This window comes from Pieris brassicae, chromosome Z, assembly GCF_905147105.1.
Source record: "Pieris brassicae chromosome Z, ilPieBrab1.1, whole genome shotgun sequence".
Taxonomy (NCBI): domain Eukaryota; kingdom Metazoa; phylum Arthropoda; class Insecta; order Lepidoptera; family Pieridae; genus Pieris; species Pieris brassicae.
Genome location: NC_059680.1, coordinates 5,896,006 through 5,922,181, shown reverse-complemented (window position 1 = coordinate 5,922,181; position 26,176 = coordinate 5,896,006). Strand labels below are relative to the sequence as shown.

Genomic DNA, 26,176 nt, shown 5'->3' with positions numbered 1-26,176 from the left:
GATAACTTGCCTTGTTAATGTTCATCTAGGGCATAAGTAGAAGCTTCATCGAATAAACAAATGCTATCTATCGTCCTTATAGTACAGACGGTACTATAAGGACGATATATATATATAGGATAAGATTTATTCAATGGAAATTAAATCTTGGTTGATTGAATTAAGGTTAAATTTTAAAACGATTGTGTAATTTGATTGAAATCATATTATCATTTATATTTTATATTGGTTTTTGCCAAGGTATATAGTAAGTAAGTAAGTTTTATATTAGGTCCGGCGTCATCAATTTAATTATTGCAATTGTTATGTATTCGTTGCTACACATACAAGGCATACATATTAATTAATCTTTAATCTATCTAAGCACTATGTAAATATTATACATATTTTAAGATCTTAATTAGGTTATAAGCGTTTCGAGGCGTTAATATGCATTGCAGAATTGGTGACTGTTGAATAGATGAATTATAAAATGACCGAGAATCAGTTTATTATCACGCAACTAATCATTTGAGTCCCGACAAACAATGATATAATATATATCCTTTAAAATTGATGAGACATATACTTTATTAATGAAAACCTAAACATAACAATCAAATTTATACATTTCTTACTCTCATAGTAATAAATAGAACAAATTTAAAAATGGTGGTCCCTTTAACGCTGGCAGCATTTCCTCGCTGTATTGCGATACTTATGCACTGTCACTGCTACTATCTACGAGGTGCCAACTTACATCTTCAATGAGTACACTTGATAAATAAAATATTAATAAATTTTCCTATGATAATGAAAAGTGCTTGAAGTCACCAGACGCATGCCTACAGCTAGTCTTGGACATAAAAGGTGAAAGGGAAAATTATGAGGAAGTATAAAGGCGAACAGTTAGATGGATAAGTATTATTTCTAAAGTGAAGTTGCAAAGTAAAATCTCTGTTTTTATAAGTTCGATATAGAACTTTGAGTATGTTTATTTCAAATATAATAATTGTAGTGATTTTTTGTAAAGATAACTTACAAGTAAGTAAAGTAATTTATTATGATAGGTTATATGATTCCAAGAAAGGTCTTGATATCTTTAATGCAATACATGTGACGACGAAAACATTTCTCCACCTTACGAATCGAAAGTAATATATAATAATAAATACGAATCGAATACTTACTTTCACGCTCCAAAAGGAAGACTAACCCCCCCCCCCCCCCACTCTAAATGGCACCCAATTACCACATCAGAATACAGTCAAATATTCAGGAATGCATTTAGACCGCAGAATCACCTGGAAAAAACATATTTACACAAAACGTGACGAAATTAACCACAAATACAAGGGTCTCTACTGGCTACTACTAATATCGATCTTTTTTCGCACTCCTCTACTGCTTCATTTAAGAATAGGTTAAAACAACTATTAAAGTCCTAAACCTTGTATCTTTCTTATTCATTATGGCTACTAGTATATTTGTCGTTCTCCTGATTTATAAACTTTGTATTGTCTACTTAAATATTTTGTATTGTATTGTCTACTTAAATAACATTCTGCTGTCATGTCATGTTTTGTTTTGCTTTATATCTTATTTTTTATCAGTGAAACTTTTTGTGGATACGTTATATACATGTTTTAATTCTATGTTTATATTTCTTTTTTGTTTTATACTTTTAGAGATGTTTCTGTTTGTTTCCCAAATGAATAAATAAATAAATACTGGGACGAAATTCAAAACTATCCATTGACAATAAGTTGCTTTTATACAAAACTATTCTAAAACCAATATGGACATATGGAATACAGCTTTGAGGATCTGCTAGTGCTTCAAATATAATAATAATACAAAGAGCTCAAAATTACATACTCAAGCAAATATCAAATACCCCATGGTTCTCCAAAACTATAACTACAAACTAAGACCTCAATAGCACCCCAATCAGCTAGCAGGACAGCTAGGACAGCTCAGGACGGCCAGACATTTTTGACCAGGACAACCCAACAGACTGAGGCAGAAGGAAGAATAGGCAGACTCCACTGAGAGTAGCGCCTAATACGTCAAGAAGCACTCAACGCATCTACTTATAGTCTCAAAGACTGATTGTATGATTAAAAAGAAAAAAAAAGCGAATCGAAATAATAAAACATAGCACTTCCAATCGCTGTAGCTCCTATAGGCTCAAAGTCGGAGAGAAGCAATAAATAATCTTGTTTTTAAAACATCGGAACAATAAGGACTAACAAAAAGACTTACTCTCAAATAAAATGGCTTATATATATTAAGGAATCATCGCGTATACTCTCAAGATGCATCTTATCTCGACCTAGCGTGGGTTGGCATCGCGCATGTGCCATAGGATTTTATGTAACCACGAATTTTAGTGCGTTCCATGGACTCACGTCCGTTAGGAAACTTTCCTCATTCATCTTTTCCCTAAAAGCGAGGAGAGGGGTGCCGCTGCGCTGTGTCTGTTATATAACCCTGGAGCACTGATGCCAACTCAGCGCCATTGGCGCCGGATTTAGAGGAAATTCGAAACCAGCAGCGTTCAAAAAAAGTTGCGCTTAATCTAAGACTGCTTTTAATTTAAAACTTTATTTGGGTCGTCAAGAGTTGTGATGCATTATTAATAATTCAATCAAATCCTAACATACCTGTTTTTAAAAGATCTACTTTGGAATAACAATCATGGTGTATAACCTGCACAAAAAGAGCCGTTTAAAACAGAACGACGGTCAAATATAGCGCTTTTTGATTCTTCAGCGCACTTTCCCAATCGAGAGTTGGCAACACTGCCCTGGAGGGCGCCGCCAATTCTCAGTCGGGCGGCCCAGGCAACGGACCTGTGCTACCCTCACGCTCCTGACGAGCTCTCAGTTCCGCAACCGCGTCACTCGTACGGAACCTTCATAAATACCTTATATATTTTTCCCGTTGCAGCTTCGCGCTATAAACTTCACACCGACACCAGCGGAGCCGGTAAGTTGAACTTTTTACGCATTTTCAAGATGGTTATATAACGTGTTCTGCTTTATAAGTATGCTGTGCGATAATATATAAAACTGTTAAGCTAAATAAAATTTCATGACTATGAAATATTAAATGACAAGTTTATTAATAACCTTATTTTTCTTAGTCGAATAATTTTATGATAATTTATGAAAATTACCGCATTTACCATACAAAAAATGAGTGAGTACGAGATAAAATTACTGTGAGACAGAGACAAACGTGAGGCAATTTGGTGAGATCGCAGGTGCTTTAGAATGAGAATATTGTAGAGAGAGTGAAGTAAATAAGTCTGTGGGCGGTAATAGCCTGGTCTTAACCGTACTTAAGTGAAGTTAAACATTAATGCAAAATTATTATGCAGTCACTCGCTATATTTTATATTGTGTATAAAAAATTGGGAACTTAAAAAGCAAAAGCGTGCATTGTAATGGGGTGAAGTAAGGGTGGAATGAAACCAATTAGCATTACCCAATTTACTTAGTAAACCCAGGAATCGCGAAGAGTACCGCCTCTATCTTTGAATTAATTTGATTCCCTGCGATAAAAAATAGCCTACTTAAACGTAACCCCTAAGTCATCATAAATACATCCTAAAAATCGAGTAAGCGTATTATGAGGGATATTTTACGTCCCTCATACCTTAAATACATTAAATATTTTGCTCAAAGATCGGGGCGGAGTTCGAAGGGTCAGTAGGAAATATGCATAGCAAATATGAATAATTTTGCTAAATATACCAAATAATCAATAACGACTAGTTGCTATTTATAGTGTATCCATTAATATTAAACAGGTTTCAGTAATATTATGAGCAGTCTACGTATGTTCGGGCACACCAAACTTAAAAGAATAAAGTATGTGTTGGTTCTTTTGTTTGTTTAATTCAAATATTTGTTTAGTGACATGAAAATTGTGTATTCTTATTATATTTCTATAACATATTGTTTTTTATTCTTCTAAAAGGAAACAAATATTTTTATTTTGGACAATTCTAAATTCTTTCGAGTTTGCAAACGATAACGATAAAAAAGCAATTAAAACTTAAGACAAACAAACAACTATTCTGTTTTTCGTATTTTTCAGTGAAATATAACACTCGTTAATGTTTGAAGATGTGTACAGTCAAGAATTGTTCGTTTTAAAAATGCAACTGCAGAATATGTTGTTATGAGCTTTACAACGTAAAATGTACATTCCTCCGGGGACTTGTAAACATAAATTTAATACAAAAATGTTTGCGAAATTTACTATGAATTATTTGTTTTAAGGTTTGTCATATTCTTGCTGATGCTAATAAATGTATGTTATGCACTGTCGTTCTGAGATGAAATGTTTGCAAACCTAACTTCTTTGTTTGTAGTCTATCTATAATTTCGCCTTCTATTTGTAATTAGTGGATACATAGGAGGAAGATACGGCTTCAGGCTACAGCTACACAACCGATCATTCGATCATTATTTAGCTGTTCAAGCAAGATAAATATGTTTTTTTTTAATACTAAACCTAAATTTACACCCTAATTAAATATTTTTTTTGAATTTGTGCTGTTTTTTATCTTCTAGATATAAGAATCCTTATCAAGTATAGCCGTTTATTATACTTGGTTAATGGATTATTTAGTTTCAGTTTTCAAATAACATGAGAACGAAACTATAGTATTGCATTAAGGAAAACTTGGCCGGTACCAAATTTTTCTCCGTTTCTGATCAGGTACATTAATGTTTTGGGGCAATGGAAAAAGTCAATTTATTTCGAAAGGGACAAAATGAATTTGGCTTGTCGAATATAAAACCAAAATCAAGTATAACGTAGACTTCGTGTTTACCAATAAACTGTGAACCTTCACTATTGTCCCGTAACTTTGGCGCAAGGGACAAGTACATTTCCGTGTAACTTTGTTATTTTTTTTATGAAATTTGTAGTTTTTTCTTCTATCCTTTAATAATATACCAGAGATATTAAAGTTATTTATTCTAACCAAAAGCAAATACGCTTACACTGTATCGATATATTTTTGCAGTAAAGCCCTTGGATATCTTTTGTATAAATTATATACAAAAACATATATGGTTTGAACCCTTTGACATACATTTTTTTAAGATACCAAAGACAACAGGTGAAACATATTAGTTACTCGCTAATTATGATGCCATTTACGGAATATTTGTGATGACACGTATAAGTGATGCTGTATTTTATTGGCAATCGAAGCTCCATTTCGAACGTTAAAAGGCTTTCCTTTGTAAAGTTGGATGACGTGAAAAGTTCAACACTCCATTGGAAATACGTTCTTCGATTTTAATGCTGAGCACAGTTCTCTCGCCAGTCACGACTTTCAAGCCAAATTCATGTTTACTTTACAACGAAGATCCATTTTAACTAAAGTTAACTAAATGCCATTTAAACTTTGGCTATTCCATTATCGATAGAATTTTCTATGCTCACTCGCTAAAGTGAATTACCGACATAACAGTAATATTTGTTTCATATTAGCATAGGTCTGATTATCACCTTTAAATAATTTATTCAGTGAAATAGATAGAAATATGTTTGTCGAAATAATTATTAGGATTATAATGTTAAAATCGTTAGTTCACATAAATCTCTAATGAGCGTAAAAGCAGAGATTCGCTCCCGTAATATGTAAACAAAAACTATCAATGATATGAGACCAAAACCCATAAAGCTCCGTTTTTTTTCTTTGGAGTACCATGACTTATAAATGAGCAGTGTTGGCATAGTTGCTTTAGCGTGCGATTCTCATCTATGAGGTCGTAGGTTCGATCCCCGGCTGTGTACCAATAGACTTTCTATGTGTGCATTTAACATGTGCTTGAACGGTGAAGTAAAATATCGTGAGGAAACCGGCTTGCCTTAGAGACCAAAAAAAAACGTCGTCAGGCACAGAAGGCTGATGACCTACTTGCCTATTCAATTTACAAATGATCATGAAACAGAAACAGAAATCTGAGGCCCAGACCTAAAAAGGTTGTTGCGTCATTGATTTATTTTTTATTTTGTTTATTACTTATAGAAAGTAATTATTTTATACCCTAATAAAACAGATAGACGTAAGCGGTACTTTGCCTTGCTACGAGGTTGCTACGAGTTCGTAGCGTGCTGTAGTATCAGCGTAGCTATGAAAACTTTCGTGTTGCTTCAAAGTATGCAAAATAAAAAGAATGGTATAATAATCCCAAAATATAATTTTGTTCTCTGGCACAGTGATTCTACAAACACTTGTCCAGTCTAGAATAAAAACCAAACCTGTATTCACTCTTCTATCTAAAGGGATGATCTGTCTTTTAAAAGAGCTTCATGAGAACTTAATTGAAATAAATAAACGAGTGACGGTACAACTCCTGGTTTTCGATTGCAACCTTTTCTTTGATCATATACCTTTTATAGACAAATAGGTGATCTATTCTATCTATTCTTCTCTCTAGCACATGTCTCTATATGAGACATACGGGTTCCTTTCGATATTTTTCTTCATCGTTGGAGAGAGTGTATTAGAGCGCACAATGACAGAACGTACATTAGTGCAAGTTCGGGGCACGAACCTACGACCTAACTGATTATTTTTGTTTCAATAATTAATAAATATATTATACACAAAGTAAACATACAACTTATATTATTATTATTTGGTAATGATACAAGTTCAAAATTTTTCCTTATTTAAAAGATTATATAAACAAGTGAATACAGTTCATCGATTTTTCATTTTCAGGCAGGTTTTATCGAAACATTAACATAGATTGATCACATCAATAACGGCCGTTCAGTTTAGGGGTCAACTTCTTTTTATCCTTAAGAATTTAGGGCTGACTTCACGTTTATTTGAAATGGGTCGTAAACGGATATCTTAGATAAGGTATAAAGACATTTTGAAACAGCTTGTTCATTTATAGAACAAATTGTTTTATAACCAGAAATTCCCACCCAGGGGGTTTGCTTCCTTACATATCTTATTAGATAAAAGAAAGGTGATATAAATTGAATCCCTTCAAAAATAACATTAAACTAAAATTATACTGTAAAGGATTATCAAAAACTTTATATTTAACATTGCAGCTCAATTTATATATATATATATATATATATATATAAATTGAGCTATATATATATATATATATATATATATTTTAACCGAAAAAGTCAAAGCAATCTTAAATTATACGGAAAAGGACTGGACCCTTAACGTTTAAATATGCATGAGATTTAACGATAATCATGGTAAACTGCCACCGCAGAAAAATTCGCTTTGTTTGCGCATTAAGACTATGGGTTTGCACAGAAAATGTTTAACTAGATAAGGTGATCAACCTTTATGACACACGTAAACTTTTTTCATATGATATACCTCACGAAGTATAGTAATTGAAATATATCTTTGCACTGCCAAGTTCCAAGACACGTTGGAACTATTATTTACATTAACTTATTTATGTTAAAATCATATTGTTTGATACACCTCCACTCGATATCACATTTAGCAAATAATCCAAAATCATCTATTAATGAACTGCGTATAAACTAGCCCTATAAAATAATAGTTAAGATATATAAGATATAGTAGTTCTAAACTAACTACATCAAGTAGACGGTAACCGCTCACCGCGCGGGCGGATGATTTCACTCGAATACACATTAAATGGCTAAGCCCCTTTAACAATATTCAAATGGAAGTCATTTATCATTTGTAAAACAAGTCACGTTATATTTTTATGTAATGGATCAATTGTAAATAATATAAAATTTATCGTTGCCTGTATTAATTTCAATTCATATATCGACGATACCAACGATATTACTGGGCCAAAGGTCTTGTAGTCGGTAACTTTTTGAAATCCTTACGTTTGGGGACACAATGCAGATGTGTCAGAGAAGTTGGGCATGTGACTTTACCGATTAACCTAGACATCGGAAACGATAACTTTTACGCGCACTACCTTTCTCAGAGGTGTACGAAGCATGCATGAAGGGTTTATAATTTTTTCTCTTCTATCGAATTACTATAATGGTAGAAAAAAGTTTAAAATAAATATAATTTCACTACATAATACCGTTCTCGATATGGCGGTGTGGCGCCTTTTGTATATCTGATATTAGGCGACGATATTAAAATGAGGTTAACATAAATTGTCAACATCGGAAGGGTTATATTCTTCGTTTAATTCTCTACATATTCACCATCGAAATCACTTGCGAACGTACTAATCATAGCGTCACGCCTACACACGTCTTCGATCCATGGCTTCGTTGGGTGAATGCGTTAGATTTAGTAACAGAATCGTTTAACTTTTACGACTTCCATTCCATTCCAAGTTTTTCCTACAAAATGTAATTAAGATTACTTGATTACTTTACCTTATTCCTGTTTGTTTATCTCAAGTACGAGTCTAAGATTTTCGAAAATGTACTTGACATGATTAAATAATTATAATTCTAATTTAGAAATTATATCTCATCGCAACCGTGAATGGTTCGATTCGCGGCGAAATGATAAGTCTTTTTTGGCTTGGTAGGCAGAGGGCTACACACACACTACAAAAAATACCAATGAAACAGGCGCAAAGTAACTCTTTTGTGAGTTAACGAGAATGTGATTGAGATAAACACGATTTTTAATGCTTTTACTATTGATTTTGATGTTGTTTTGTTTTACAATTTCGCTAGTAACGTATGATGCGTTACTATACGAGTAGAATATTTAAAATCAAAGTTGGATCTTGAAATAGATGATTAAATGAAATCCATATTTGTATTTGTATATTTCAGACATTTACCTTATATTTTATTGAATAAAATAAATATATTTGAATCATATTCACCGAAACTAACCAACTAAAAGACCATACCGCAGTTTGTACCACCACAGGATTGAAAGTCACACGCAGCCAACAATATAATATTAAAATATATTGTATAAAACCTTAGTACATACCAAGGCCACTATCACACAATAACATTAATAAAATAAATAACGAAACATTTTAACGAGCCTTAGAAATAGAATACCACACACAAAACTAAAGTTATTAGATGCACCATAAAATCACGACTCTCCAATAACAGGCGAATGCTTCTCCTCAACCATAATGAATAAAGTACTAAGCATTTCTAAGTTAATCCGCTACACTACATCACAACAATACATCGAATTCACGACGGTTAGAATCAAATTTAACGACACAGGGGAAATGCTAGCTTTTATTTTGAGGCACAGGGCTCAGTAGGTACTGGTGGTTTACTAGCTGTATGCGGCAGAAATACTAGCATTTTATCACCATCTTAATATAAAATTCGCATATACACTTTGAACGTATAACTATCGATAATTAATGTAAATATAGAAACATTAGTTGCACCTTTCAGAGGGACTAAATTCCTAGATAACATTCAACAACAGCGGGTATCAATATTTTATACCCAAAATGGGGTTCCAACCTATACTTAAGACTTAATAAAATATACATTTATTTTAAAAAATCTATTGATACAGACACACGTGACCACTTTTGTGGTTCACATCACACTTAATAAACAAAAACGTAAAATAAAACTTTACTACTAACTAAAACCAATATAAAAATATAATATGGTATTAAAAGCCTAAAAATACTGTATATGTATGAGACATTTTGTGTTAAAAATACTGATGTTCCTATATTGTTGTAAGTTTATGTTTTACACTCTTATAAGACTGAAATACTAATAAAAAAATGATACTGTGTTGAACTTATTATATATTTGCTTACGTGAATTTCTTTACTTCTGTTCACACAATGTCGTAGCAGTATTGGTTAATAAGCGTGCAGTTCCTTGGTTTTACGTAAAGCTTTCATATTATTTTGGATATATACGGTTGGGCAAAAACACAGCGCAGCGTTACACATATCTACTTAGCCCCAAGAGAGACATACTTCCACCTCTATATTATCATTATGGTGGAAGTTCAGGGTTGTTACACTAAATAATACGACTCTGGAGGCCTACTCTCTAAGTTACTAATTAGTATAAACAATAAAGCTATTATCGTCTCACGTGTTCACTAGTAAGCAACTTATCTCCAGTTAAGTCTAGAGCGTTGTCAAAAAATTATAATTACTTAGATTTATAACAGGTTGTGTTTTAAAATATAATAGATGTATACATCTATGACAATTATTATATTGATGAGAATGTATGTTGTCAAACATAGGTGTTAGTTAAATATAAATCCTATCACTATAGGACAAAACAGCCAACTCGGGTTCGACTCATTTTAGGAGGTGACATCCCTGCCTCATCTGAACCTATATATTTTGTTCGCCAACTCCGATAAAAGATTATCTTTATTATTCACGGAAAGCATTCAAGTAATAAAAATACTATATTTAATATTCTGGTAGGAATAAAAGTGAATTTAAGATATATAAAAAGTATCGTAAAGATTGTCGAGGGGGAGAATTTTATGTCATAATGCTTTCAGAGGTAATAAGTTTGCATTACTAGCATTGCCCAATTTCATGTAATTTTAAAATTATTGTAGAACTACCCTACCTTGAGTTTTTATTTTATTATTAGTAGAATGTAGGTGAACGAGCTAAATCTGAAAAAAAAACATTAGTATAATATTGGTGGATATTTAGAAGAATAGACAAAATTCACATACACACACACGTCTGTAGAAAATCTCCGTCGTAATGATGTCACATATTTATGATTTATTTTAGAGGCTTTTTGCATTATCTTTATAGCTTTTCATACTTGCCATTGGATTGTTTATTCCTTCCAAGCTGATACTAAACGAATTTCCAAGGTAAAGTAGAAAAGTTTTAAAAGAAAAAGAAAAAATACGTATGTAGATGCTGTAGATGAAAGTATGAAATTCTCTTAGTTTAATGTTAGTTCTGTCAATGTACTTCTTGTATTTTCCTCTGACGCCAATCACTTATTAAGTATTAGCCGACTATTTCTACGCCCTCTTCTCATTGGTTGCCGGCCAGTTATCAACCTGCTTCAAAAAAGGCGGTTTTGACCAGCATTTTTGGAATTGGACAATTTTTGAGTACAGTACAGTGTGTGTGATTAATTTTGTTTTTTTTTTCAAATTTGTTTGTGGTTTTAAATTTAATCTAAGTAAATTTCAACTTGTGAACAGTGCAAGTTCATATCGATTCAATAGTGTTGAATCGATCGAGTCAGATATGGTTATTGACGCATTCTGGAGTGGACATGTACCTATATATCGTACTTATATAGTGCTGTGATAGGGTTATATTACTAAACTACTTTCTTTTTTACTGTTTCTGACCTTTTCTTATTTCTGTAAAGATTTTTTTTAGGAATGTCTTATATTCTATTTCCATCATTTAATTAAATTAAAATTAATAGCAAACAAAACATATTTACATCCTAATGTTATGAATAAATTGTTATGGTTTTTTCAACCGTAACATTTTATTATATAATCGTAATATTATTGGCGAATGTTCGGAAAACTCTTTAATTTCTACAAAGAATTCAACTAAAATTGGAGAGACATGTAATTTAGAGTCAACATTTAGAAACACGGAGGGTGAGATAAAGATACGAGACTTGACTTATGACTCGCGAATGTTATAAATCCAATACATTTATGACGAACTTTAGTCAAACTTTACGCTAAGTAGTGCTTCTGAATCTTACTAATTAATCTAAGTCAAACTAGCAACTCTATCGAAATAGGTTTCTTCCTGTAATGACATCATGGTGGTTTTTGCTAGTCATTTGGTATTTTTTCTACTATTTATCACCAATTTCTATATTCCTATGATAGCATGTCCCGACTGAAGGAACATACTTAGCAATTATGTTTATGTTATAAATACAGTTTAGGAAATATTAAGATGTTATGGTCTGAAAATTCGTTATATTAAAACGGATTTAGCGTTTTCAAAAAATCGCTCTGGCACGTCTTCTTAATACAAGGATATAAAAAAAAACAACCGGAGGTCGTGTTCGCATCACGACCGTGTATTTTTCTTACTAAGTGCGCTATTAACGCTCACTCGTACGGTGAAGTGAAGTATCACGTGAAAACAGGCATACCCTCGACCTAAAATTCGACGGTGTGTATCAGGCATAGAGGGCTCCTTCTCGTGAATTAAGAAAAAAATTATTACGGAGAAGATTCAGAAAATTAAACCCAAAACCTAGAGATTGTAGCGCCCCTTTTTTTAAATATTACTTCGGTTAACCAGTTTATAAATCTTCTTTAACACAGAAATGGTTATTTCTGCATTTTCCAAAACTAACATAAAACATAAAAGTTCGAAATTAATAATAGTAGATTCCTTCTTCAGCTTTATTATTTCTGTAAGCCACTGTAATACAATACAGTTCAATAAAATGATAATTTCTTGAAAGTGAAATCGTCAACTGTGCTTATTTCCTGCTTATCTCCGGCATCGTTACAATGTACTATAATATAACATGGGATATACAACTCGAATTAGTCCAATTACAATTTTAGTTCTTGTATCTGTTTCATCATAACGAAAACGTGACTTGAAGGAGAGCGACAAATTAGCTCTTTAGTTCAAAAAGTGTAATAAGACACATACTATGATTTTATAATTGTAAATGCTATAAATCTGCCTTAAATAGTCTTTTTGATCCAATATGAGTTTAGTACAAATAAGAAAACATAGCATAATTTATTGTTAAGTCCTTTACGACATATAAAAAAACATAGTTGTAATACGTCACCTACTTATTTCAGTAAAGTAACGTAAACGTAATCTTTTCGTAAATCCTTTATTAACAACTTTGCAAAGGCGACTCTTACAAATGATAAAAGTATTAATTAATCCTTGTTATTGTTAACAGTCTTGAGATAAAACTATTCATGAATCAGTCGTTAAGCTTAGCAGGGAATTACATTTTTTTTCAATTTCATTTTTCATTCATTTAATAAACTTTAAATGATAGAACTCAACATTGCAGCTACGATGATTGCTTGATTTAGTATCATTGATTATGCAAAACAAACTTCGCGATTATTCAGAGCGTTGGACAGTTTTCTTTGACAGTCATTTCTTCTCGTCCGATTTACCTTTAAGAAGTAGTTACTAGTTAGAACTACCTTTGAATTTTTATTTCATAGTTGTATGAATGATATTATTATTTGTTAATCACGAGTGATACAGGTTCAGTTAAAATTGTAGATTTACGATATTTTTTATTGCATTTAACGGGATCAATTATTATCTATTATTTTAGAATTCGTGGAAGAATCTAGAATTTTAGAAGTCATCGTACTACTGAGCTATTAAAAACACTTTGATAACATTGTCATATTGTAATTTTAGATTTTTAGTGAATCTGTGTTCATAATTAAATTGTATTTTTTATTATTATTAATTTGTAATTGTATTAATAATGTCTGCTTTGGCCATAAAAGTGAACAAGATTGATAAATAAAAAACTGCTAGTATTACAAAACATATAACTATTTCATTGGAATTAGGGATAATTAGAAAATTTTCGTTCATGTTTAAATAAAGGCCTTCGATAATGTTTGCATTCCATTTTCCTTTGCAATATAATTTAATTTTTCCGGCATTCTATCCTGGGGACGCAAAATTCGTCGTAAGTAGAGCTAAGGGTTCAATATAAAGTTGATTTGGTTTGTGGAGGACACACTCCGGTGGCGCGCTCAACGACTCGGAACTGAGTCGACCTATTTCTGTGTCCGATGTGTTTGTCATATCGCAAAAGGCTATTTTAAGTTCATCTGAACAGTAATCTAGTGTAAAAGCTAATAAAGTTAAAATATTCATTCAAATACCTTTAGTTGTTCGAGAATTTTAGTTTTTACTCAAATCAAGGGCGTAAAGCGGACAAGAACGAACAAGTGCAGTGCTACTAAAATTAATTGCCGAATAGTTTCTGAAAAATGAATCACATGGTAGTGAAAAGTTTTTATGTTCCTTTTAATGTTATATTAATCTTCATCGCAGGTATCCAATTAAGTAAGTCACTCGTCTATGTCATAAATATTGTATAGACTCTTATAGATTACATACTTTATCTGCTCTCCCTGGTGCAGCAACCCAATGTGAGAACCTTCAATACTAGAGAACCTTTGCCAACTAATCGGCAACTTAGACTTCACAGCGTCAACTTGGACTGTCGGTATTATGATACTCCTATCTTCTCCCATTTTCTGATGCGTTAGGAACAAATTTCAGTTAAATAGCGACTACTTTCAGTCCATTGCTTATCAGCGCAAATCTTAAATCCATTGTCGTTTTAAGCGCTGAAATTAGCAGTTTTATACCCTTAATCTTAAGCGCTTGACAGATAAAGGTCATAAAATGTGTTTATGAGCAGCGTACCCAAGATAATTATTATTTAACTAAGACTTGTATTTTTATTAAGAGTAGGAAAGCTTAACATCAACTGTAGAGGTAACCGCCTCATTGGTCTAGTGATTATTCTTAGGTTTAATTCCCGGATGAGGCTAAAACGTTATAACGATTTTGTTTGTGTCATATGAATATTATTTGCATCATTTATATTGCCTTTGTAAAAACAATTAGGCCTAAAAAGCCAAATTAGATAAGGTAGTTCAAAATAACACAATACTAATCCAGCAAACAGTGTACCCTAGTGGCTAAGCGAGCGATTCTTTACCCCGAATTTATGAGGCTCTGCAAAAATGTATGTGAGCATAATTCTTGATCATATAGACAAAGAAAACATAGCGTGGAGTAATTGATAACAGAACAGTATTTTAAGACATACCTTTTGATACAGATATTGTAACTTTTATACATTAAAATGTCCCTTTTTTTACAAACAAAACTTCTACCTAGTTTAGAATTCTTTCTAACCTCGATATAGTATCGAAGAAAAACAATCTTATACAAACTGTAATTGATTTTTCTCTGTAGGTACAAGGTAATAAGTAATGGCATTTAACTTGACTGAATGAAGCTGGATTTTAGCTCAGATCTTTAATTTAGTTCAATATCGGATGACACAATATTGACTAAATTGAACTAATAATAGCCAGAATCCATAATTTGTTTTTGGCCTTTATAACTCCATGCTCATGTTTTTCTACTTTTTGTACTTAGATACACACATGGCTCCAAACAAAGATATGTGCTCGCTCAAGTCTTTAAGGGGCTTCTGTAAGTAAGGACTCAGGGATTGGTAACACGTTTTAGATCTAACAAAAAAATTACATTGTCATGTGAGGATGGAGTTCCTCTACTTACGAAAGCCGAGATTTTTTTTTTAATATCCAACAAGACCGAACATGACATCCCAGGTGACATAATTATATTATGTAACCCCCTGGTCGATGTAAGACTTTTGCAATATATGGTATATTAACTGTTGGAACTATGGGAATTGCGATTCATTCTATTTTGGTCTGTTGCTTTATTACTAATGAAAAATAAAAGTATTGACATTTAGCTACTCCAATCGTTTGTCAAATATGAAAAATGTGTAGGAACGTGCCTGAACCTTCTTTGGTCTGAAGCAGGTGCCCCATTATTACGTCATTAGCCCCATCCTTTTATTTAATTGAATACATTCTCAGAAAACACTTTACCTAAAAAAATAGAATAACAAAAGTCCCACTATAATTTTCTAGACTTTTTTAGCTCATTATTTGTAATAATCAATTTTAATAAGTTATCTCTGTAGTTAAGGTAAAAATGCATTTATTTTCCCTCAACAATCATACATGTTAAAACGAGAACATCGCGTCAAACAAGAGGGTATACGACTGCGCTACACCACTGGTAACGTGGCAATATATTCTACTCAAGCAGTAATGGAATTATAGACAATTTTGAATTTGGAATAGTACACCAACATAAATTCTAACTATTCGTAACTTGAAATGAGGAACCTACATTGTTATTTGAAATGTAGTTACATCGTATACGCATTTAATGTACACTATTACTGTAAATAAAAACGTTTATGTACGGACTAGTCAGGCCAAATTTTCAATATTGCATATACCTATAAAAAGCTACCTACCTACTTATTTTTTAGGACTTGATCTTTTGATTTTACATTTACTATTTGACACAAATCCTGTTCGATTATATGGATAAATTATTAATGATAATAAACACAGTTTAGCAGACTTTAATATTCTTGACTCTCAGAATGCACAGAACACACAATACGGTGTAATAGTGGCAGATGTCAGCCATTATCGCATAGAAAATGTATTTGAAATAACGCTGTATTATATAATACGGCTTGAGCCACAACTGAGGAAATATCACTTGCTCAGTACACCATACCAGCACGAAATAGATGTGTGTCAGACACGGACGGATGAACACCTAATTAGGCAATTGCCTATCATCTTTGACAGGTGCAAAAATCCTAAGGTCTCATGAGAGAGGCGTAGGGCGTTCGTTTACTTTAAGCATGTTGTTTAATTTTTCTATGCAAAACCTTAATTTATATATGTTTTAATTTTTCATCTTCACCAAAAGCCACAACTTTAACGATTCTGTCCTACGAACCTTGCAAGGTTCACAACAGACAAATTATGATTAATATTCTAGTCTTGCAGCTGCGCTTCAGAAAAGTTAATTTTACGCAGTAGAACTTTGCCAATGTACATATTACTTTAAGTTCACATAAAAATACCAACTTTCTTCTAAGTTTTAATAAATAGGAATACAATTTTTTTAACATGTTGTCTACATACTAAAAATATATTATCTTTTATATATAAAGAAGCATTTATTTAGATAAAACATTTCGAAAATTGCATTATCTCTTTAAATATCTCTTAGGGGACTTTAAAAACGAATCGGAACGGATGTTTTCTCTCATAGTATGTTATTCGAATAACAGTTGCACCAACAGCGAAGAGAAATGTAAAAAAACCGGCATAACTTAAACCCGAAAATATTATATGGAAAAAAAGATGAGAAAACTGATATAGAATCCTGGATCCAATACCATAGGTCATAATGCCACTGATAACAAAAATAATTTTAAGTATACATATTTAATCGAGAAACTCAAAGTACCTCTCATCGAGTTGTTAAACAGTAATCAGAACATCGGCCAAAACACATAAAAACTCGATATCTCGATATTGACTCAGCGTTGCTTAAAACGTAGTCACACTGGAGCCTTTGTAGAGGGGTGAGCTCCCCACACTGCGGCTAATGTAGCTATTTGTATGCAACTGTTTTCGTAGGCTTTCACAATACACTTGAGCTTTAAATACTCACCATATCTATTTGTTTTAATTATCAAAATGTACACCTTTTGGACGTAATTCTGTTCAGTTAAATCTTTATACATTTTTGTATACAGCTACGCTGTAGCTAGGGTGAATAAGTCCATCGCATATATATTGAAATAGATCCTTATATATCATCATCATAGGCCACATTTTTATGAACACGATAAGGCTAAACTAATAAATACTAATACTGACAGAGCTTTCGGCAGTTTTCATCGAAAAATATTGTAATGAGCTGGTTGACTTATAATAAATTGGCTGAAAATGAATTATTGTAAAGGACGTGTTTATAACGATTTGTAAAGCTTAAGTGATATTTATCGCAATAATGAACAATTTATTTAAATCACAAATAATAACAGATAAAAGACATAAATTAAAGATGAAAATTATGTAAATGCCGTTAAGAGTAGTTCCAGACAATCCAGACGTAAATGATTTAAATATTACATTAGCAATTACATAACTCAATATTTGACTCCGACACCTATAAATTATTTTTGGTTGAACGCATAAAATTCGTATATATAACGCCCGTTTGCTTTCTGTCATATTTTTACTTAAAAATAAAAAAAGCTGTTGCAAACAACTAGCACTCATACAAAAATGTACATAGGAAAAATAAAAGAAATTTTCTCCTCACTGCAATAGATTGCTTAAAAAAAGAACCATTGTGCGGTATTAGCTGTATCTGTACATTGAAAATTACATTACAGTATATATTCCCTTGCTTAAAGTACCTTTAAAGCTATTTAAACAGTTGTCAAATACTCTACAAATTACATTTAAATACGGTCAGTAGCACCCAAAAAGACCTGGGTAGATTCTCAGTAAGTAAAAATGGTGTAAAACCCTTCAGTCAGCGATCTGATTATCTTGTCTGATTTGATTTCCGTTGCGGTTAAAATCACGTCAATAGTTTTACCCTAATACCTTTGAAAGTCGACTAAAATTCCGATTAAAACTTTGAAATGAATGTAACCGCTACATTATCATATTTATAGAAATTATTTTTGTATGAAATTAATCTTATTGTAATATTATCCTTGGTTTACGTGAGTACATTTAAAACTTCTATAAACAGATTGGACTTATGGTTCTGTTGTAAATTTCATGCCGTTAAGTCGTCATCAAATACATTAGAACATAAGCAATATATTAAAGGAAAACAAATAAACAAGCAACCAAAAAAAGCTGCTTGCTTATTTATTTTTTTTACAGACAGAACAGTATTACATCAATTTGTTTATAACACGTATTAAAGGCGTATCTTACTCGTGTCAATAAATACATAGTCATTATTCACCCCAACATTACCACATAGTAACATAACTTTTTCCTTAATTGCAGCTATTGACATCAGATCGTATTTATTAGTGTCTTTTTAAACCCAGACGCAAAATGTTTTATTTTTAATGTGCCAGTGTTGTTTCTGTAGCATCGTTACTTTAAAAGAATGGACCAACTTGTTGCCTTTTTTAGTAGCAGACGTGATTAAGTGGGCTCTTCGCAATTTATGAAGATCTGCGCCCGTACTCTGTTACTTTCAATGGCGAAAGCGAAACCGATTCCGTCGTTATGTTTTGTAAGTTCGATGTAATTCTCTCAATATCCGTAGCGCTGATGTCGCAACCTTGTGATCACGCGAAACAATACCTCATTATTGGGATCGGGATGGCCTCGCTATAAGAAGTTACAAAATAAGAGCCAACTTTAGGTTTTGATGTTATAAGCTCGTTTTGTGCGGCTGCAAACTTACGCATAGTGGGTGTTATTTTTAAAACATGTTTTACTTTTACCGTTTTTTATGATGAACGTCACAAACATTTCTTTGTAGTTTTCGTTACCGATACGTCACACTTTGATGCCAAAAACGCAACACAAACGCAACGGAAAGTTAAAATTCATATTGACATTCTTTAATGTACTAAAACCGCTAGCACATTTCTGAACCATTAAATTTTAGCACAAAATATTATATTCAAATTCAAAATCATTTATTCATTTAGGTAACACAATGTACACTTATGAACGTCAATAAAGAAATACATATAACATATTGCTTAAAAAGAATGGTGGATATTTCTAAGTTCTTTGTTTTAAAAATGTTTGTAAGGATCTGCAACCATTACACCGTGTTCCACGTGACATCTTTAAGTAACTAATTGTTTATTAATCATAATAAAAAACAAAGATTTGTCCCCATCAGCAGAAGGCATGGTAAAATAGTAGCACGCACTTACATTCTCGTGGGTACAGCACGCAACACGCATTAAATAGGTATTTGAAGGGAATTTTTTCAATGTTGTTCACAGAATGTTACATACATTGCTTTTTAATGTAATTCAAGCCTAAAAGTAAGAACTGATACAAAAAAGATAATACATAATATTATCCCATCCCTGGAGTCGTAGGTTCGATCCCAGGCTGTGCACCAATCGACTTTCTATGTATTTGCGCATATAATACTCGCTCTTACGATGAAGGATAACATCGTGAGGAAACCGCCCGCCTTAAACCCAAAATGTCGACGGCAGGTATCAGGGACAGAAGGTTGATCATGGAACCGTTACAGAAATCTGAGGTCTAGACCTACTCGGTTATAGCGCCATTGGTATAAATATAAATAGCGCGTATAAAAAAATGGCGCTACAACCTTTTTAGGTCTGGGCCTCAGATTTCTGTACCTGTTTCATGATCGTTTGTGAATTGAATAGGCAAGTAGGTGATCAGCCTTCTGTGCCTGACACACTTTCGACTTTTTGGGTCTAAGGCAAACCGGTTTCCTTAGGATGTTTTCCTTCACCGTTTGAGCTAATGTTAAATGCGCACATAGAAAGAAAATCCATTGGTGCACAGCCGGGAATCGAACCAACGACCTCAGGGATGTGAGTTGCACGCTGAAGCCACTAGGTCAACACTGCTTAATAGCATATACGTTACTCAATACCTCTGGCGATGAAATTAACAGTGCCAATGTTTTAAAAATATATAAATATAAAATAATTTACTTCTCTTACATCTGCTTAATTAACAATGACACAAAGATCGAAAATTTCGTTAACAGATTTTATTTGTACAAAACTTAGTAAAGACGACAAATGTCTCCCCGAAATTTACAAAGTTATTCACTGGTACTGAGTATTATTCGAATTTTTGAAGTGAATTTAAATATTTGGATAGTTCGTCAATCGTTTAATAGGGACAAACTTTGCGACGAAAGAAATTGAACGAGCATTATGGCCCCAAAATTAAGTTCGCAATCCGACTTGTTCCCAACTTAATTTTTATTAGAATCCATTTTAATTTTTCAGAGTTCTTTGTTAGTATAATAAAATAATTGTTTAAAAGAGTTACGGACTTTTACGGAGTTTGATGCTTTTAATAAATTCTGTCTGAGTAAAATTTAGTTTCACAATATCAAAAGTTATATATTTTAAATCATGGTTAATGTACTCATAACTCTGCTGTTATGTTGACCTTCGGCTTTTTGAAATATTCTTTTCACGTGCAATTAACACTTGAGAAAACGGTGTGAGGCCGTTATGAAGTTGCATCATATAAACAAAACCTAATGTTCAACTACAAGTATTAGACTCAAAAGGCTGATCACTTAGTTGCCTATAATATCCAAATCTTAACTAACTCCAATTAACGATATAGGCCAGTTAACCACAGACGCAAATAGATAATTTTGTATTACTTGGTATAAAATATATAATAAGATAGTTCCAGATCATTAGCGCTTTTTATGTGTGACGAATAATTGTCTTTATTCGCCCATAGATTGCATACATTAATTATTGTTTTAGTACTGGTAAAAAATACCAACTACGGGCAGATGAGTTACGAATGCGGTATATATGATGAAGATTCGATATCATATTTCTTCTTAAAGGGCATAATAATTTACTAAAATACACAAGACATTTATTAGTATATTTTGCTTCCTAGATCAAGGGCTTCATACAAAAGCATTGCAATTTCCATGTTCTTATAACACTTATGTGCTTGACACCTTTGATGTTGATATTCATGCAATATCGAGGATGCTGTACATTTTTCAACGTCAGTTAAGGCGTTGGTGTAACGATCTGAACACAAGCCAGCTGTGGATAGAGCACAGAAGCGTTACAGTGCGGTTTGGAAGGCCTTTATTTGTATCTCTAAAATATATTAAAGTTTGGACTAAACCATCTTAAAATGTCTAATTAGTCATAGCACAAGAGAATTGTTCCGCAAGTATACTTTTTTTATTTATGATTAAATTCAAAGATTTTTATGGGTCACAATATCAAGAAGCAAAGTCACGGTGGTTCTTAATTACATTCAAACAAAGGACACTTATAAATCAACTACGTGAAAACATTTTCTAGTTATGCCCAACTTCAGAAAGCTATACAATATACTGAAAATTGTTTTTACGCTGTAGAAAATTGTTTGTGTCTGGCAAATAAGTCTGATCACCAACTTGCCAATTAAAAATAAATACAGTAAAATAAAGCCAAAACCAGACTTAAAGCGCCACTGGTTTTCCCTCTAAATACCTTCTAAGGCTGGATCAATTATATGCAACTAGCTATGATGCTTACTGAAACGTGAAACATATTCGACTGCACATTCTGCGAACATTTAATGTTAACTTTGTGTGGGCGAGATATAATAGGCAAATATGAATATTAATGTATTTATGGCGTCGTTCTGAGAGGTGTGAATGTTTAGCCTTGAAGACTTAAAGTATAAAAATTTAATCACGATCTAATCTAAAGTGATATAATCTAATCACGGATTTAATCTGAAGAGCCACTACTACGTACTTTAATAATAGAAAATTATAAAGCTAACTTGACGAGAAACGAGACTATCAACTAACCATACAATATCTAGTCTATAATTATAAATTCCTTTTTTTGAAGTGAATGTTACGCGATACGGTTGCTGGACTTAATGTGGGACTGTGATTACCTCCACACCCTACCGTAATACACTAACCCTCCACACGCCATAAAAATTTACTCTATATATACTCACCGCTACAAATTAAAAATGACACTTTAATTACACGAAGGAACTCCCATGCATGTGAAAGAACACCTGGCTATTGATTTATAAATGAGTGGAACATGTATAATTTCTGTATCTTAGAAACAAATGACGTTCGATGTTTTAATGATCATGTAATTTGGTTTAATGAATCAGTACAGCTACAACCCTTTCTGAGTCATGAACGTAAATCTATACGTAAGTTTGATCATACTATGATGCCTGACCCGCATTGCGAGGAAAAATCCATCCCTTCTGAGCCTTTCTAGGAGATACAAACGGACTATCATTAAGTCTCTGATACAATATTTAACGGTTAATACCGTAGTAAAGAAATATTTCTTGTTTTAATTATACCTGATACAGCTCCGGGAGTTATTAAGGTTTCTGTATGTTAATAATATAGTTTTGATTTGAATGAGCACGAGAAAGGCTACGGCCGTACTTAGAGCGTTATCAATATCTAGAGTATTGTAAATATTCACATATTAGTATAGAAGAAATAACGATCCTTTAATGTTTCCATTAAAATATTACCCAACTTCGTTCACGGCCACTGTGTATACACATGTAACTTTTTGGCATGAAATCTAGAAACATTCACGTTTATTTGTCACTGTTTATGAATTTCACTTGATTTTACTGTTTCATATAATCAGGAAAGTTTATATTTCAGCCATAATCAGGATCAGATTCAAACTTAAAACTTGGTGTTAAGTATGACTCCTGCGTGTATGAAAAATATTAGATTTTGATATATGGGAATAATGCGCGCTATTTACCGTTTCTGACTTTTACCTTCAGAATCTTTTCATTACGAGTTATCGGTTTCTCCTTTACTTACATATGATATCTCCTAAGTACTTGGCCATTCTATATCATATATGTCCCGTCGAGTTGTAATATTTTTCATGTAATAAAAAATGAAAACAATATTTGATTAGAATTATTAAAAATTATTTTAATGGATCAAGACGTGTTTATTTACAGCAATTGTAATTGTAATTTTAATTTGTAACATTGCAGGCCATATAATACCTAAACGTCGAGTCGGGACGACTTTAAAATTGAGGGATGTTACATCACACACCTATATATGAAATATTTTTGGTTTAACTTAACATACCTAACCAAAGGCCAAAGGCCTCAATCAATTGATAAACGTAAAAACCACTGTAATCCCCTTTTAGGCACTCAATAGCTATCTCCGAATGTAAATAATGAAATAGTGTATAACCTTCTAATTAGAATTAATGGGCCTGTAGTCAATTTATGTTGTAACTAACAAATCGAAAATATGTAAGTCCATATTAATCGTAAAATGATTGTATTTTCTAAATCTTCTACTTCATACAAGGACCTATTTAAGCAGGTCTGTCATGTCAAGTCTGACAAAAAAATCTCCTACATGAATGTAGCTCTTTAATCTTCAAAAATTAACAAAATATTAATATTTATTTTAACTATCAATTAAAATGTGTGCATACTAGTGTACACACGTAAGAAATGAAACTTCTTGATGACCTTATTTTTCGAAAAATGATATACTCCTATATGCAACTTTACAGAAATTGGATAAATAAAGTTAAATTAGATAAAGTTTAATAAAAGGTTTTTATTATCCTACACATGAATACAAATAATAAAATTATTTCATTTTACCTTATTACTATTAACATTATTATAGAATTTCATTAATTGTAAGAGGACTTTTCTCTTTAAATCTATAGTACAACAAAAACATATTATAACCAACATCGAAATTCGCAAAAGTTCTTCAATGACATAAGTTTTCTAAAAACAAACCATTGAGAGCATTAAGAAAATACTCATAGGACGATAAGAAATACGACTTTTTCCTAATTTCGTGTAAGGTAGGAAAAGTCTTTAATAGATTTTTTCTATTCAATTTATTTTAGTCTTGCTTTCAATAGTAAAGTCGAGTTTCATGTTATCATATTTTCCCTTAAAACCACTTATGGTATTTTAAATAAGTTCAAAGGTCGAAGGGAGCGGTTTTAAAAATGACTCTTGTGTATGATTTTTATGTATAAAGCATAGGTCTTCCATTATAACTCTTACCGTTACTTAACTGTAACTGTACTGTAACTTCCAAAGTGATGCTGTTTTTGTATGCAATTTCACATTGTTTTCTCTATAAAGCGCCGATGTCAGTAATTTATCACCGCATCCTATATATTGGTAAAAACTGTTTAAAATACATTCTACCTCTATAATGAAAAATAATTATATAAAATTCAATTGTATAAAGACATTCCCCTGGACCACATAATTGTTTTCAACTTAAAATAACGAAACTGTATTCACTTTCCAAATATCTAAACTTTGTAAAAGCGAGATTTTGTTAACAGTCGTTATCTCACGCTTGCAGCATCTGCATTGCGACAAGTACATAGTTTGTGTACTAATAATTAATTGTACAGCTTCAAGTAGTATCCTATTGAAGCCTTACTCAATCTGCATCGGAGTAGGAAAAATACACAGCCTGTGATACATATTATGTTATTGTATTACAGTGTTGGTCTAGTCGCGTGCGCGTATGTTTCTTGGTCGTTGTTTTCCGGGCACCAAAGGACTTTCTAAGTGCTCATTTCACACTCACTCGTACGGTGAAGAAAAAAGTGAGAAAACTAACATGCCTTAGAGCCATAAACTCGTCGGCTGAAAGCTAATCACCCACTTGTCTGTTAAAAACAACAAATGAACTTGAAACGGATGCAACACAGGCCAAGAATAAGGGTTTTGGTGCCTCTGGATGTATATTATTTAATCGTAAAATCGTATCTATCTAATTCTTATATTTGTGAATGAATAAGTCTATTTTAACGGATATAAGAGTGTACACTAAAGGCAATATTTTTACTGCAATCATCTGCCTAAAACAATCGTCGTTTTGCTAAGAGTCGAATCTAAATATGCTACAGTGGTGGCACCACTGAAACACTGGTGGAGTAACGTGTACTATTACTATTCAATAATTTCGTTTCGCTGATCATAGAGAGAATGCTAAGTCAACAAGTTAATTAATCTGCCTTCAATCAACAAATTATGTTTGTGGATATTACAGTAATTGACATATCAGCCCATATTTCAGCCTAGAGGATTAGGTAATAGATGAATCTGTGATGTCATTTTCACATATCTATATATGTTTCATAATTGTTTCGTTGTCTCCGTTTCAATAAATGTGATGTTTGAATGAATTATAAAACGCATCAAATTTCCTCCCAAATGACTCGAACGATTTTCATTCTTATATTTCATGTACAATCTTAGGTTCTTTTTTTAAAATTTGGTTTTGTAAGTTTAAACTAATAGAATTAAAAATAGATAACGATAATTTTTAAAATCTGCCCATTGTTCAAAATATTAGTATCGATTATTAAGACCTCAATTATTAATTGAATTGGATTTCTTGACAGTAATTGCTAGGTAATAGAATATTCTATTAAAAATCGCTTCTTTCGAAGAACTAGTATTAAATTGACCTTTCGAGCATTTAATATTCTGTTGACGACTACAAAATAATAAATGCATTTTTCCATCATACATATGTATGTACCATAAACTACCTCAACCGTAGTGGTCATTTTTCAAAATTCTACCATTTCCATTTTTTTAATGTATCTAAAAACATAACATGTAACGAAGAAAAATCAAGCATTTTTTAAAACAGAATTAAGCTATTATTTTTGTAGAAAAAAGTATATTGTATTCAAGGATACCTGTTCAATGAAATATTTATTTTGCTTTTATAACACCCGTTGTTTGCCGTTACATTCAGTACGTTTAGCACGAACAATATATATTAGGTCCTTACATATGAAATTGGCGTTT

At 32.3% G+C, this 26,176-nt stretch overlaps 1 protein-coding gene across 2 annotated transcripts in view; it reads left to right on the top strand.

The window, feature by feature from the left end:
- Positions 1-2,824: 2,824 nt before the first annotated feature.
- The window catches only part of LOC123718602 (frequenin-1), a 100,310-nt gene continuing 76,958 nt past the window's right edge, over positions 2,825-26,176 (top strand). For both annotated transcript variants that reach the window (XM_045675253.1, XM_045675251.1), the window contains exon 1: positions 2,825-2,970. The gene's annotated coding sequence lies outside the window, so the exon portion shown is untranslated. The remainder of the gene's footprint in view (positions 2,971-26,176) is intronic.